Raw genomic sequence first — 10,029 nt, 5'->3', positions numbered from 1 at the left:
TACATTGTTTAAAATAAGGGCACTTTACTCTTGACATTTTACGGTTTTTTCAATTTTCTGAAAAATCCTATCATTAGATTTTTTTAAAAATACGATATTCTTGCTTAACTAACGTTTCTACATAGGGATTAAGCATTTAGAACGATACATTGTTTAAAATAAGGGCACTTTACTCTTGACATTTTACGGTTTTTTCAATTTTCTGAAAAATCCTATCATTAGATTTTTTTAAAAATACGATATTCTTGCTTAACTAACGTTTCTACATAGGGATTAAGCATTTAGAACGAAATCTAATGTCAGAAAATGGCACTTTACTCTTGACATTTTTCGGTTTTTTCAATTTTCTGGGAAATCCTATCATTAGATTTTTTTAAAAATACGATATTCTTGCTTAACTAACGTTTTTACATAGGGATTAAGTATTTAGAACGAAATCTAATGTAGGAAAATGGTACTTTACTCTTGATCGGTACGTTGGGACTTTGAAAATATTCGGGCGTACGCGGCGCGCTCGGCGCTTCGAACAGCTCCGGTGTCCCCATTATTTTCGATTTACGGCTAAAATAAATTTTTCTAATTTTTTTCAATAACATATTCCTGCTAAAATAACTTTTTTACATAGGGATTAAGCATTTAGAACGATACATTGTTTAAAATAAGGGCACTTTACTCTTGACATTTTACGGTTTTTTCAATTTTCTGAAAAATCCTATCATTAGATTTTTTTAAGAATACGATATTCTTGCTTAACTAACGTTTCTACATAGGGATTAAGCATTTAGAACGAAATCTAATGTCAGAAAATGGCACTTTACTCTTGACATTTTTCGGTTTTTTCAATTTTCTGAAAAATCCTATCATTAGATTTTTTTAAAAATACGATATTCTTGCTTAACTAACGTTTCTACATAGGGATTAAGCATTTAGAACGAAATCTAATGTCAGAAAATGGCACTTTAGTCTTGACATTTTACGGTTTTTTCAATTTTCTGGGAAATCCTATCATTAGATTTTTTTAAAAATACGATATTCTTGCTTAACTAACGTTTTTACATAGGGGTTAAGCATTTAGAACGAAATCTAATGTAGGAAAATGGTACTTTACTCTTGATCGGTACGTTGGGACTTTGAAAATATTCGGGCGTTCCAATCGCTCGTCTGTTGCATCATAGCGCGTCTCGGCGCAATCGACCGATTCGCTCGATCCATTATTTTCGATTTACGGCTAAAATAAATTTTTCTCATTTTATTCAATAACATATTCCTGCTAAAATAACTTTTTTACATAGGGATTAAGCATTTAGAACGATACATTGTTTAAAATAAGGGCACTTTACTCTTGACATTTTACGGTTTTTTCAATTTTCTGAAAAATCCTATCATTAGATTTTTTTAAAAATACGATATTCTTGCTTAACTAACGTTTCTACATAGGGATTAAGCATTTAGAACGAAATCTAATGTCAGAAAATGGCACTTTACTCTTGACATTTTTCGGTTTTTTCAATTTTCTGGGAAATCCTATCATTAGATTTTTTTAAAAATACGATATTCTTGCTTAACTAACGTTTTTACATAGGGATTAAGTATTTAGAACGAAATCTAATGTAGGAAAATGGTACTTTACTCTTGATCGGTACGTTGGGACTTTGAAAATATTCGGGCGTTCCAATCGCTCGTCTGTTGCATCATAGCGCGTCTCGGCGCAATCGACCGATTCGCTCGATCCATTATTTTCGATTTACGGCTAAAATAAATTTTTCTCATTTTATTCAATAACATATTCCTGCTAAAATAACTTTTTTACATAGGGATTAAGCATTTAGAACGATACATTGTTTAAAATAAGGGCACTTTACTCTTGACATTTTACGGTTTTTTCAATTTTCTGAAAAATCCTATCATTAGATTTTTTTAAAAATACGATATTCTTGCTTAACTAACGTTTCTACATAGGGATTAAGCATTTAGAACGAAATCTAATGTCAGAAAATGGCACTTTACTCTTGACATTTTTCGGTTTTTTCAATTTTCTGGAAAATCCTATCATTAGATTTTTTTAAAAATACGATATTCTTGCTTAACTAACGTTTTTACATAGGGATTAAGTATTTAGAACGAAATCTAATGTAGGAAAATGGTACTTTACTCTTGATCGGTACGTTGGGACTTTGAAAATATTCGGGCGTACGCGGCGCGCTCGGCGCTTCGAACAGCTCCGGTGTCCCCATTATTTTCGATTTACGGCTAAAATAAATTTTTCTAATTTTTTTCAATAACATATTCCTGCTAAAATAACTTTTTTACATAGGGATTAAGCATTTAGAACGATACATTGTTTAAAATAAGGGCACTTTACTCTTGACATTTTACGGTTTTTTCAATTTTCTGAAAAATCCTATCATTAGATTTTTTTAAAAATACGATATTCTTGCTTAACTAACGTTTCTACATAGGGATTAAGCATTTAGAACGAAATCTAATGTCAGAAAATGGCACTTTACTCTTGACATTTTTCGGTTTTTTCAATTTTCTGGAAAATCCTATCATTAGATTTTTTTAAAAATACGATATTCTTGCTTAACTAACGTTTTTACATAGGGATTAAGTATTTAGAACGAAATCTAATGTAGGAAAATGGTACTTTACTCTTGATCGGTACGTTGGGACTTTGAAAATATTCGGGCGTTCCAATCGCTCGTCTGTTGCATCATAGCGCGTCTCGGCGCAATCGACCGATTCGCTCGATCCATTATTTTCGATTTACGGCTAAAATAAATTTTTCTCATTTTGTTCAATAACATATTCCTGCTAAAATAACTTTTTTACATAGGGATTAAGCATTTAGAACGATACATTGTTTAAAATAAGGGCACTTTACTCTTGACATTTTACGGTTTTTTCAATTTTCTGAAAAATCCTATCATTAGATTTTTTTAAAAATACGATATTCTTGCTTAACTAACGTTTCTACATAGGGATTAAGCATTTAGAACGAAATCTAATGTCAGAAAATGGCACTTTATTCTTGACATTTTTCGGTTTTTTCAATTTTCTGGGAAATCCTATCATTAGATTTTTTTAAAAATACGATATTCTTGCTTAACTAACGTTTTTACATAGGGATTAAGTATTTAGAACGAAATCTAATGTAGGAAAATGGTACTTTACTCTTGATCGGTACGTTGGGACTTTGAAAATATTCGGGCGTACGCGGCGCGCTCGGCGCTTCGAACAGCTCCGGTGTCCCCATTATTTTCGATTTACGGCTAAAATAAATTTTTCTAATTTTTTTCAATAACATATTCCTGCTAAAATAACTTTTTTACATAGGGATTAAGCATTTAGAACGAAATCTAATGTAGGAAAATGGTACTTTACTCTTGATCGGTACGTTGGGACTTTGAAAATATTCGGGCGTTCCAATCGCTCGTCTGTTGCATCATAGCGCGTCTCGGCGCAATCGACCGATTCGCTCGATCCATTATTTTCGATTTACGGCTAAAATAAATTTTTCTCATTTTATTCAATAACATATTCCTGCTTAAATAACTTTTTTACATAGGGATTAAGCATTTAGAACGATACATTGTTTAAAATAAGGGCACTTTACTCTTGACATTTTACGGTTTTTTCAATTTTCTGAAAAATCCTATCATTAGATTTTTTTAAGAATACGATATTCTTGCTTAACTAACGTTTCTACATAGGGATTAAGCATTTAGAACGAAATCTAATGTCAGAAAATGGCACTTTACTCTTGACATTTTTCGGTTTTTTCAATTTTCTGGGAAATCCTATCATTAGATTTTTTTAAAAATACGATATTCTTGCTTAACTAACGTTTTTACATAGGGATTAAGTATTTAGAACGAAATCTAATGTAGGAAAATGGTACTTTACTCTTGATCGGTACGTTGGGACTTTGAAAATATTCGGGCGTACGCGGCGCGCTCGGCGCTTCGAACAGCTCCGGTGTCCCCATTATTTTCGATTTACGGCTAAAATAAATTTTTCTAATTTTTTTCAATAACATATTCCTGCTAAAATAACTTTTTTACATAGGGATTAAGCATTTAGAACGATACATTGTTTAAAATAAGGGCACTTTACTCTTGACATTTTACGGTTTTTTCAATTTTCTGAAAAATCCTATCATTAGATTTTTTTAAAAATACGATATTCTTGCTTAACTAACGTTTCTACATAGGGATTAAGCATTTAGAACGAAATCTAATGTCAGAAAATGGCACTTTAGTCTTGACATTTTACGGTTTTTTCAATTTTCTGGGAAATCCTATCATTAGATTTTTTTAAAAATACGATATTCTTGCTTAACTAACGTTTTTACATAGGGATTAAGCATTTAGAACGAAATCTAATGTAGGAAAATGGTACTTTACTCTTGATCGGTACGTTGGGACTTTGAAAATATTCGGGCGTTCCAATCGCTCGTCTGTTGCATCATAGCGCGTCTCGGCGCAATCGACCGATTCGCTCGATCCATTATTTTCGATTTACGGCTAAAATAAATTTTTCTCATTTTATTCAATAACATATTCCTGCTTAAATAACTTTTTTACATAGGGATTAAGCATTTAGAACGATACATTGTTTAAAATAAGGGCACTTTACTCTTGACATTTTACGGTTTTTTCAATTTTCTGAAAAATCCTATCATTAGATTTTTTTAAGAATACGATATTCTTGCTTAACTAACGTTTCTACATAGGGATTAAGCATTTAGAACGAAATCTAATGTCAGAAAATGGCACTTTACTCTTGACATTTTTCGGTTTTTTCAATTTTCTGGAAAATCCTATCATTAGATTTTTTTAAAAATACGATATTCTTGCTTAACTAACGTTTTTACATAGGGATTAAGTATTTAGAACGAAATCTAATGTAGGAAAATGGTACTTTACTCTTGATCGGTACGTTGGGACTTTGAAAATATTCGGGCGTACGCGGCGCGCTCGGCGCTTCGAACAGCTCCGGTGTCCCTATTATTTTCGATTTACGGCTAAAATAAATTTTTCTAATTTTTTTCAATAACATATTCCTGCTAAAATAACTTTTTTACATAGGGATTAAGCATTTAGAACGATACATTGTTTAAAATAAGGGCACTTTACTCTTGACATTTTACGGTTTTTTCAATTTTCTGAAAAATCCTATCATTAGATTTTTTTAAAAATACGATATTCTTGCTTAACTAACGTTTCTACATAGGGATTAAGCATTTAGAACGAAATCTAATGTCAGAAAATGGCACTTTACTCTTGACATTTTACGGTTTTTTCAATTTTCTGGGAAATCCTATCATTAGATTTTTTTAAAAATACGATATTCTTGCTTAACTAACGTTTTTACATAGGGATTAAGCATTTAGAACGAAATCTAATGTAGGAAAATGGTACTTTACTCTTGATCGGTACGTTGGGACTTTGAAAATATTCGGCCGTACGCGGCGCGTCTCGGCGCTTCGAACAGCTCCGGTGTCCCCATTATTTTCGATTTACGGCTAAAATAAATTTTTCTAATTTTTTTCAATTACATATTCTTGCTTAGATAACTTTTTTACATAGGGATTAAGCATTTAGAACGACATATTGTTTAAAATAATGGTACTTTACTCTTGTGATTTTTCGGTTTTTTTTGATTATTTGGAAAAATAAATTTTTGTAATTTTTTTAAATACGATATTCGTGATCAGTGAACGATTTCACATATGGATTAAGCATTTAGAATCGTGCGGAAGCGTTATTAAAAAAGTTTACTCGATGCGATGGGACTTTGAAAAGTTTGTGAAAATTTTCATATTGGGAAAAAATGTGTAATTTTTTGTCTAGTGTACGGTGGTGTAATTTATTTTAATGTTTACTATAAATTTTTTTTTCGTTCGTTCACGCGCTATGTTACAACAGCACGGCCGGGCGGTCTGTTGCCGCGGCGGTTTACACTCGTAAGCGCGCGTGCTATTCGGCCGGCGGCGCCGGCGTCCTTGCCGGCCGTTCGGTATCTATAAGAGATACACGGTCCGTGCGAGGCGGACGGAGCAGAGCGGGTTTTGGGCCAATTCTACGATCTCGGTCGAGAAGCTGTCTCAGAGCTCCTTCGGGGCTTCGGTCCTGACTGTTTCGTGCCGTTTACGTTACGGACTTTTCTCCACACAGCGTGGCCACGGGTCGGTGTCTTTGACCGAATGGCCCATATGTGGCAAGCCCTACGGGGTTGGTTACCCGTATGCACTTTGTATGTATACTCGTACTCACTGAGCAATCGACTCTTCTGTCCGAGCGATGGAAAAATTTTTTAAAATGCATCTGTAAGATTTGGAAGCAAATCGTACCAATTGAAAACTGTGGCTAAAATGAATAGCCCAGTGGAGAGAGAAAACTATCAAAAAACTGATTTTTTAAATCAAGAGGTGTCAGAAATCGAAATGCCTAGCGCGAGCGGAAGAACACGCTTTCTCGCCAGTCCAGCATGTGTCCTGTCCGTTCTTCCTCGGCTTGCCGATTTTGCCCAGATCAGAGGTTTCGTGCTTCCGGCGGTCAGAAGATCAGCGTGAGCGTACGCGCTTCCACGACTATGGCATCACCCATGTACTTTTTCCTTTGAATATATTTGAGTACATAAAAAATATTAAAACATATAGAGAGAACTGTGTCTTGGATCTTAAAAATTTGTCAATAGCGATGATATATTATTACTTAACTTGAAGTATTTGTACGTTTTAGCTGGGACGTACATTTATCTTACAAGATGTTAATAGCGAGACTCTTGAAGATAAAATTATCTTGTGATTTTATGAAGGCAAAGATAGAAACGTACGAAGCTGGCGTACGTAGAAAAATGTGATTTTACGATAGAACAAAAATATAATACGTACGTTTTTGGGCGTACGGTAAAATATCTGTATGGTAGAAAAATGAAAGAAATTGAGCGTTAAAGAAGATATGTTACAAGCGCGGAATGTGGCAAAACTTGTACATATTTGAAAGAGAAAAGTGGTGTGTCGACCTGACATATATATATGAAACAGGCGACGATGGAAAAGGATTTAAATTTTGTCCATTTTATATATACATATTGTATAGTTCCCTGGTTGATCCTGCCAGTAGTCATATGCTTGTCTCAAAGATTAAGCCATGCATGTCTCAGTACATGCCGTATTAAGGTGAAACCGCGAATGGCTCATTAAATCAGTTATGGTTTCTTAGATCGTACTAAAATTTACTTGGATAACTGTGGTAATTCTAGAGCTAATACATGCAAAACAGAGTTCCGACCAGAGATGGTAGGAACGCTTTTATTAGATCAAAACCAATCGGTGGCGGGTGTTTACACTCGTCCATCGTTTGCTTTGGTGACTCTGAATAACTTTGTGCTGATCGCATGGTCTTATAGCACCGGCGACGCATCTTTCAAATGTCTGCCTTATCAACTGTCGATGGTAGGTTCTGCGCCTACCATGGTTGTAACGGGTAACGGGGAATCAGGGTTCGATTCCGGAGAGGGAGCCTGAGAAACGGCTACCACATCCAAGGAAGGCAGCAGGCGCGCAAATTACCCACTCCCGGCACGGGGAGGTAGTGACGAAAAATAACGATACGGGACTCATCCGAGGCCCCGTAATCGGAATGAGTACACTTTAAATCCTTTAACGAGGATCCATTGGAGGGCAAGTCTGGTGCCAGCAGCCGCGGTAATTCCAGCTCCAATAGCGTATATTAAAGTTGTTGCGGTTAAAAAGCTCGTAGTTGAATCTGTGTGTCACAGTGTCGGTTCATCGCTCGCGGTGTTTAACTGGCATTATGTGGTACGTCCTACCGGTGGGCTTTGCTCTTCACGGGGCGGTCCAACTAATATCCCATCGCGGTGCTCTTCACTGAGTGTCGAGGTGGGCCGGTACGTTTACTTTGAACAAATTAGAGTGCTCAAAGCAGGCTACCTTCGCCTGAATACTGTGTGCATGGAATAATGGAATAGGACCTCGGTTCTATTTTGTTGGTTTTCGGAACCCCGAGGTAATGATTAATAGGGACAGATGGGGGCATTCGTATTGCGACGTTAGAGGTGAAATTCTTGGATCGTCGCAAGACGGACAGAAGCGAAAGCATTTGCCAAAAATGTTTTCATTAATCAAGAACGAAAGTTAGAGGTTCGAAGGCGATCAGATACCGCCCTAGTTCTAACCATAAACGATGCCAGCTAGCGATCCGCCGAAGTTCCTACGATGACTCGGCGGGCAGCTTCCGGGAAACCAAAGCTTTTGGGTTCCGGGGGAAGTATGGTTGCAAAGCTGAAACTTAAAGGAATTGACGGAAGGGCACCACCAGGAGTGGAGCCTGCGGCTTAATTTGACTCAACACGGGAAACCTCACCAGGCCCGGACACCGGAAGGATTGACAGATTGATAGCTCTTTCTTGATTCGGTGGGTGGTGGTGCATGGCCGTTCTTAGTTGGTGGAGCGATTTGTCTGGTTAATTCCGATAACGAACGAGACTCTAGCCTGCTAAATAGACGTAATTATGGTATCTCGAAGGCTCTCGGCTTCTGCCGGTGGGGTTTTTACTACCAACGTACAAACAAATCTTCTTAGAGGGACAGGCGGCTTCTAGCCGCACGAGATTGAGCAATAACAGGTCTGTGATGCCCTTAGATGTTCTGGGCCGCACGCGCGCTACACTGAAGGAATCAGCGTGTGTTCCCTGGCCGAAAGGCCCGGGTAACCCGCTGAACCTCCTTCGTGCTAGGGATTGGGGCTTGCAATTATTCCCCATGAACGAGGAATTCCCAGTAAGCGCGAGTCATAAGCTCGCGTTGATTACGTCCCTGCCCTTTGTACACACCGCCCGTCGCTACTACCGATTGAATGATTTAGTGAGGTCTTCGGACTGGTGCGCGGCAATGTTTCGGCATTGCCGATGATGCCGGGAAGATGACCAAACTTGATTATTTAGAGGAAGTAAAAGTCGTAACAAGGTTTCCGTAGGTGAACCTGCGGAAGGATCATTACAATGTTCCAATATATCTCAAAGAGAGAGGAGAGGAGGAGAGAAAATGAATTCGATTAGTTTGTGGATAAGAATTCATATAAAAAAAAAAGATATTGTTGAGCCCGCCAGATCATTCGTGCGTGATTTACACGGCCAGACGTGTGTACTACACGTATTAGGCCTTTGATCTGCGTTGCGTAGGCCACAACAAATCTTTCAAAGAGAGAGAGATATATGTGTTGTTGGGGTTTGTGATTATGAAGGTGCCCCAACGCACAAAAATATATAAAAATGTACAAAGTTGGGATGTGGTGTGGTGGAGAAGAGTTGGGCCCGACCAGATCATTCGTGCGTGATTTACACGGCAGACGTGTGTACTACACGTATTAGGCCTTTGATCTGCGTTGCGTAGGCCATCTTCCTTCCAAGACACACACGTGTTGGGGTTTGTGTGATTTTATGATAGTGCCTCAACACGGAAAAATAAGCGTACGAGAAGAGTTGGGCCCGACCAGATCATTCGTGCGTGATTTATACACGGCCAGACGCGTATTATATTACACGTATTAGGCCTTTGATCTGCGTTGCGTAGGCCATCTTCTCGATAGAGAGAAAGCCAATGTATTCTTTTTTCTTTCTTTACACACACACACACAGTTGTAGTAGGACAGGGAGGGATGCGAGCGTGCTAATCACGCTTCCTCAAGTCTTCGCTGTGGTGTGTAAAAAAAAAAGAAAAAAAGGAATCGTTGGGAAAGTCCAAAGGACGAAAATATCGGGCAGTCTGAAGATAACTTAATGCTCGTTTACATTGGTATCAAGAGAGACCGGCTTGTGTAGCTCGTTTCAATGCTGTGTCGTTGTCATTGACACCCTACTCTGTTGCGCGCTAGTGGCAGCATGAGCGTGGGACGTATATATATATATGACACCCAGCTAGAGCCGGCCGTGAGTCCGTCCGGTGTAAATAACGACGAAAGGAGAGAGAAACTTTTCGAATCCAGTATCGGGTTGATAATT

General features: G+C 37.6%; 1 non-coding gene across 1 annotated transcript; it reads left to right on the top strand.

The window, feature by feature from the left end:
- Positions 1-7,107: 7,107 nt before the first annotated feature.
- LOC143261342 (small subunit ribosomal RNA) lies at positions 7,108-9,028 on the top strand. Its single transcript, XR_013035486.1, has one exon. It is a non-coding gene; the product is annotated as a small subunit ribosomal RNA (ribosomal RNA).
- The last annotated feature ends 1,001 nt before the right edge of the window (positions 9,029-10,029 follow it).

Source organism: Megalopta genalis, unplaced genomic scaffold (genome assembly GCF_051020955.1).
Source record: "Megalopta genalis isolate 19385.01 unplaced genomic scaffold, iyMegGena1_principal scaffold0047, whole genome shotgun sequence".
Taxonomy (NCBI): domain Eukaryota; kingdom Metazoa; phylum Arthropoda; class Insecta; order Hymenoptera; family Halictidae; genus Megalopta; species Megalopta genalis.
The sequence above is the reverse complement of the archived record's forward strand: the minus strand, read 5'-3'. Positions and strand labels throughout refer to the sequence as shown.